The sequence below is a fragment of the Lemur catta genome, chromosome 1 (assembly GCF_020740605.2).
Source record: "Lemur catta isolate mLemCat1 chromosome 1, mLemCat1.pri, whole genome shotgun sequence".
Lineage (NCBI taxonomy): Eukaryota > Metazoa > Chordata > Mammalia > Primates > Lemuridae > Lemur > Lemur catta.
The window spans coordinates 240,734,572-240,741,849 of record NC_059128.1 but is presented as its reverse complement, the minus strand read 5'-3'; the positions used below and the strand labels follow the sequence as shown (position 1 = coordinate 240,741,849).

Sequence of the window (7,278 nt, the reverse complement as noted above, 5' to 3'; positions counted from 1 at the left end):
TAAGCCTGGTTGTACAGGCTTTGCAGAAATTCAAGATGCTAGATAACTCATTCACAGGAAGAAAATGATTCGGTTTAAATTACAGACTGTTTTCAAGAGCTGCTATGTTATGATGAAAACCGTTCTTCATAATTTTTATATTTCAGGCTCTGAAGAAAGCAAAATAAGATTTTCACTTCATTTATATACATCAGAGCAGTGCAAGAAAACATTTCCACACAATTTACTGTGGCAGAAATCTACTGAATTGCAGCAATGTATTTGATGTGGGTTCTGAACACAAGGCCAACCCCCAAAGTTGGAAATGACAAATGATGTTTTTGCCAAAGCTTGCCAGCAGCTGGTGGCCATCACTAGTCTAATCCTGAGAGGTTGTCTCTTTGTGGCGGTTTCCTGTGTGTATTGTACCCCATCAGACTCCTCTGGATGGACTGTGGAATATATGGAAATTATGGCTGGGCCTTTCCCACAGACAGTCAGGCAAACACTCCAAATGCTTTTGCTGGCTGCTTGATTGTGGAGTGGTACCTGGTTTAGTCACTCCAAAATCAAATCAAACATGAAGGATGCTTCACTTTGGCTGGTGAAAAAAACAAAAACAAAACAAAACAAAACAAACGTGGAGGATGCTATGAGATCCTGGTTACTCCTTCATGAGCAACAGAAGGAATCGCCAACACATACAACATATCCTTCAGATCCAGGACAAGAAAGAAATCATCCTTTGCCACTTAAAAAAAACAAGAGGAAAGGAGAAACATAGATTCTATCCTGTGTATGCCCACAGATACCTTCTCTTTACTGCTGAGACTGTCATTCTCTGTTCAGGGTTCTAATACACGTTAAATCATTTTTCCTGGGTGCAGTGGCTCATGCCTGTAATCCTAGCACTCTGGGAGGCCAAGGTAGGAGGATCGTTTGAGCTCAGGAGTTGAAGACCAGCCTGAGCAAGAGCGAGACCCCGTTTCTACTAAAAATGGAAAAATCAGCCAGGTGTGGTAGCGCACGCCTGTAGTCCCAGCTACTTGGGAGCCTGAGGCAGGAGGATTCGTTAAGTCCAGGAGTTTGAGGTTGCTGTGAGCTAGGCTGACATTATGGCACTCTACCCAGGGTGACAGAGTGAAACTCTGTCTCAAAAAAAAAATCATTTTGCACTATATTTCTCTAAATTTTGAATGTCAGTAAGAATCTCAAAGTAAAAAATTCTACCACTGAAAAAGAAATCTTTCCTCGTTATGAAAATGATGATTCAAATTCTATACTAAGACATCATCCTTTCAATTTAAAAAAGGTAATGCCTTTGGAAGAGTAATACCATAAAGTATTTGACATTATTTATACTTAATATGAATTAAAGTTCTGAAAATTGATTTTAATTAGGAAGAGAGAGAATAAAGATACTAACTCTCCCCAAGAAAAAACAGGAGAATAAATAACTAGCTTAAGACCAAGCTTCAACATCAATTTTATGTGCATCCCTGTGGAGACAATGATGTGTGGTCCCAACCTGTTTGATGGTAGGGTCTATGTGGGTTCAGGTGTCTCTAGTGTTCCTAACTTCATCTTTGAAAGTGTATTCATTCATTTGCCTAACATTTATCGAGGATTTGTAAGTACCTACTATGTTTCAGGCACTGTTCTAGATGCTGGGGATACAGCAGCAAAAAAAAAAAAAATAGGCAAAGTCTCTAACTTTATGGAGATTTCACTGCACTATAATTTTAATATTATTAAAATTAAATGCTAGAGATATGCTGATATTCAAATTTATAAAGCAGTCACCCTATGTGCACCTACAACTCAATACACACAGCTGTGATCTTCATTTTGGTCACCAACTCTCCTTTCCTAGAGATTGAGCCAAGATGACAACATCTTCAGTTACAACATCAAAGACTTGAGCCAATTCCTGTGCCTGTTTTGGCTTCTTTTACTCAGTCTTACTCTGTATTTGGACTGCCTGTCATTTCACCAATCCCCATCCCCCTGCTCTGAAGAGCTCTCCTCCTCCACAGAGGAGCTACCTCCACAACAGGCCAGTAGCAGATGCCCACCAGCCACCTCTGACCTGCCCAGTGTCTTCAAAGCCTTCCTTTCCTACTCCATTCCATCACTTGGCTTCTTTGACTTGCATGATCTTAAATATCCCTTGCCATGCAGAACTACCTTCTTGAGTTCACAATCTGTCTTCATCGATGAGTGAAAACAATTCCAGTCTTTTTGTGGGTAGTACTATTAACTCTTCAGGCCACCTCTCTGTTATTCAAAGGTAGAAACTAGTTTCTGGAACATTTCAAAATGATTCCTCTGGCTCAAATATCCCTTCTTCAACACAGCTTTCTAAAAGTACAAATGCTACCCCCCAGAGATTCTGATTCAATATGTCCCAGGCAGGACCCAGACAGCTGCATCTTTTTTCCTTTTTTGACAACATGGGTCCATCTGGATGTGCATCCAGGTTTGTGAGCATTGCCCAGAGAGCTAATCAGTTAAACTACACTTAATGCAGTGACCTCAGCACAATTCAGCTTTCCCTCACATGCACCCAACTGCTCACTCCCCCAGTTTCTCTCCAGATATGTCACCTTCTACCCATATATCACCCTAAACATTTGTGTTTGTGACGACACTTGATTGCATCATTCAAGAACTTCCCATTGCCATCCCTTTTCTAATCCTAAGTGACCTTAGCCTAGGCACTGCTTCTATTTGGCTCTTTTCATACTTTGTTTCCCATCTGTCTAGATTCTATTCTTGCCAACATTAAAGGTAACACCCTGGTCTAGACTAGGCTTGATTTTTAGGTCTTTTAAAATAAGCACTGAGGCAAACAATAACCTACAAATCAAAGTGTTATTCTGCTGCCCCGTAACCCCTATTCAAAACAATTATACAGAATACTCAGGGTGTGGGCCTGGCCTGGGTCGAACTGGGGCATGGGCACCAATGGACCATCTTGGCTTCCTAAGGAAAGATGATGTCAGAGGAAGAAGTGATAGGAGATGGCTACCCAGCCATGAAAGTTTAGACAGTCCCCATCTCCTGCCATCAACCTCAGGACCAAGTCAGTACCAACCAGACAGTGATAGCAGCAGAAACAGGAGAGAAGGGAGACGGTAGGACAGCTGCCAGCTTGGATGGTGGATTGTGGCACTGGGTGTACAGAATCAAAACATGCCACAGATACAGAGCCACTGTTTATTATTCCCTTGTGTATTTCTATCAAAGAGTCAGCAAAAGTGGGCAATCAAGCTCAAAAGAGGGTGAGGAAAAGTGCCAATATCCTAGATTTCTTTACTTAGGGAAGAAGTAATGGAAGAAGCCACATGTACCATGAAGTGGCCAACATGCCATGGTTTAGCTAAAGACTGTTGATGGAAACATTTGCAGAGCAAGTGATCTATAAATACTTAAAGCAGAACCTAAAGGTCATTACTTTCTTCTGACTAAACCTCCACTAAAATGCTCCAAAAAACAGAACATGCTACTGAAAAAATGTTGGAGTCCTTCAATATTCCAGGCTTAGAGACAGCCATGCAGGCTGTTCTTGCATTAGCAGCAACCTGAGCGTCAGAACAAGTAGGAAAACAGACCTCAATGGATATGGGAACAGATAGGAAAGATGGTGGCACTCCTGTCCCACCTGGGACTGAAGGATATGTGGTGGCAACTGCAACAAGCCCATTCCAATCACAGGACGAGCTACCACTTATTTCATCCAGCAACTGCTCGGAGGCTGAGAAGTAGAAATTCCTCAGAGCAATCCCTGGAAATAGCTATGGCAGTAAAGGAGTGCTATAGTCATGTCTGCCCAGATTTAGTAAAAGAATTTAACAAGTATGACACAGATGGGCCAAGTGGATTAAACAGTATACTCGAATCAAGGCAATCTCGAAGAAAGAATTTTCCATTGACGTTGGTTATGAGAGATCTTTGGGACCTGAAATATTTTTTCATCCAGAATTCGCTAATCCTGACTTCACACAACCTACCTAGGAAGTAGTAGATGAAGTAATTCAGAATTACCTTATTGACATCAGAGTTCTTGCTACAAGAACATTGACCTCACTGAACTAGATATGCAGGGAATTTGAGCACCATTTTTATATTTTGTAGGAAAAAGTGACCAAGTAAAAGACAAAATTTTAAAGGTAGCTCATACACAACTATGTGAATATATTTAATGCCACTGAACTGTACATTTAAAAATAGTTAAAATGGTAAACTTTATGCAATATATTTGTTACAACAATAAAAATAAATAAATACATGCAGTTTTTTAAAGTAGCTTCATGACACTTAGCATTACCCATTCATGGGACGTGGGATTCTGGTGATTATGAATTGCTACTATCATCCTCACCAAAAAAGTTTGGCTTTTGTTGCAAACGCTTTTAGAACTAAGAAGCTAGTATCTTGGATAAAGTCTACTCATATTCTTTTCCTGTTGGGGGGGCGGGGGAAAGTAAGTACAGGACTGTTGGACCAGTTAAAAAAAAAAAAACAAAAAGCAATGTTCACAACATGCCGGTATTACTACATGGGATTTTCGGCCTCTGCATATTGAGAGTCTTCTGGATCACACATCTAAGCAGGTGTCACAGACCCAAACATGAGGGGCAGACACAGAGAGCAGGGCTGTGTGTGCAGAGTTGTCCGCTTCTAAGGCAGGAGCTGTTAGCCTCTCTTAGCATCTCTCTGACTGGCAGTGCTGAGACCCACCAAATCTCTATGGATTTTAATGGACTTGTTCCTCTCTGCTCTTTCATGGTAATATAAAACACCAAGCTGGCACAATTTATGGGCAAATATTTTTCTAATAATTCTGAAAGGATTATTTGCATTGGTCCATTGTTGCAAGAGTATGTAATTTATCTTTTTTGAAAAAGATTCATGCAGATTTTGGTGGGACTTTCATGAAAATATTAGTTCCCAAAACAATTTGTTATTTCTACTTTCCCAAGAAAGAGACTGAAACATTAAATAGATGCAAATGTTGAAGGACCTCATGTTAAGTCTTGGCTCTAATAAATTTAGAGTCAACATCTCTCATAATTTATATGCCCTTCATTCTCCAGTTGCTTTTGAAGAGAATGGAAGTGCGGCTGGGTGATGCCCTCTAGTGAGGGAGTCTTGATCTCATTGAGTCTCACCTTCCTACCCAGTCTCCTGACTCCATCAAGCCAACCACAGTGTGTGTGGTGAGTAGTCTATGCCCAGAAATTTATGGTGCATAAAAAAAACCCACAGTGGATATGAGTCATTCTTCCACTTTAGACCAAAACTTTCATCACTGTCATTGATTTTGTGCATCTGTTTGTTTATAGTACTGAAAAGAATAAGGAGGCCGGCAGGTGGCATGACAAATCAGTGGCCTTTCCATCAAGCAAGCATTGACTAAGTATGTGCTATGTGCCCAGCATTATGCTAAAGGGATATACGCCTAAAACATGGCCACCATCCTCAAGAAGACTGTCACGCAGCTGGAAAGTCAGCATGTGCACCCAAAAACTTTTAAACAGGAAAGTAGTAGGCATCAGGATAAACAAGGTGAGCTGTCTCTAACTTAGCACATTGTATAGTTGCATATCTTTATCTCAGTCAAATTTGTTTGTTCCTGGTATTAGCTACATTGACTCCAGGTTCTCCTTGATCCTAAATCTCAGCTGACTAAACAGAAATCTTCTGTTTCTGCTGCTTTAAAAGCATCATGCTCCTCCACTGGGTGCACCAAATACCAGAGACTCGTGTCCTCCGTCTCCACCTACGTTATGCTAGGATGCAACGTAGTGCTGCCTTGCGACCTCAGTTCCTTTCAGATTTCACACTGGCCCTCAGTGAAGGCTCTGGAAGGAGCGAAGGAGTATTAAGCTAGAGGCAAATCTGAGTAATCACCCCATGCTCCATGCAAATCACCCCTTACTACCGGCGATGACCTACAGTCCTTACAGCATGCTTACGCGCCTTGACTCTTCTTTCCTTCACACTGATTTCTCCCCAGTCCTCAATGAAAATGACACCACGTGAGCTCCCGAAGCACGCTCATTTTTAACTGATAGCGGAGATATTTATATTGGAATCCTGACTACAAGATAAAAATTCAAGACCGTGATCTTATTTGGAAATAGGGTCTTTACAGATGTAATTAAGGATCTCTGGGTGAGATCATCCTGGAGTTAAGGTGGGCCATAAATGCAATGATCAGTGTCCCTAAAAGAAAAAGGAAAGAAGTTTTAAGGATACAGAGACACAGGGGAGAAGGCCCCGTGAAGACAGAGGCAGAGACTGGAGTGATGCTCCACAAACCAAGGAACAGCAAGGATTGCAGACAAACACCCAAAGCTAGGAGAGACGCACAGGACAGTTTTTCCCTCGGAGCCTCCGAGAGGAACTAACACTGCTGACATCTTGATTCTGTGACTTCTGGCCCACAGAACTGTGAAAGGATAAATTTCTCTTGTTTTACCATCAAGTTTATAGTAATTTATTATAGTAGCCTTAGGAAACAAACACACTAGCTCTCGTCATTGTCCTTGAAATATCATCTTCTTTCCCATCCCCCTACCTTTGCTTAACTATTTCCCCATGCAGAATGCTGTATCCTTCACCTTTCTCTTAACCTTCTTAGCTGTTGGGAACTCTCTCAAATCCTACGTAGTCCAAGCAGTTTTCCTCAGCCAATCCTAACCACTTATGTTCTTAACTGTTCATCTTGATATCTATCATCTACTGTCTTCCCTTACTACTTATGTTTCCTTATAGAAATTGAAAATTCCATGAGGATTGATTCTTATGCTGCATCTATTAAACTAGTAAGTGCTTGATGAAGACAGGTAGGTAATTACTGTACATCACTGCGTAGCACAAGAAAATGGGCTTCACAGGCAGGTAAATAACAGCTGCAGCACCACTGATGTTAATAACCAGGTCTCAGTGATCTTCCTGCAAATTCACTCCCCAGAGAATCATCTGGACTAAATCTACGTCGGCTCAGTTGGAATGGGATGAACAAGACCCCATGGCATTCCCCTGAGGTGCTTCTCAAGGCTGAAACTGGACCCCAAAAGCTATTACTGTCACCCTGTCTTTGTTTTTGTAAGATTAAAGGGGACCTACGGAGGTTCTGGTAGCAAGGCTCCATAAACAGTGTTACAGCATATAGTAATATTGAAGGTCATTGATACATTTCAGTCATACAGGTCTGAGGCTAGATTATGAATTAAAAAGAAAATTAACAGTAAAACAAAATGAATGAAAATGACCTCAAGAGAAATGTTC

At 41.1% G+C, this 7,278-nt stretch overlaps 1 pseudogene; it reads left to right on the top strand.

The window, feature by feature from the left end:
- The first annotated feature begins 3,495 nt into the window (after nucleotides 1–3,495).
- On the top strand, nucleotides 3,496–4,077 carry LOC123648815 (annotated as a pseudogene).
- Nucleotides 4,078–7,278: the final 3,201 nt, after the last annotated feature.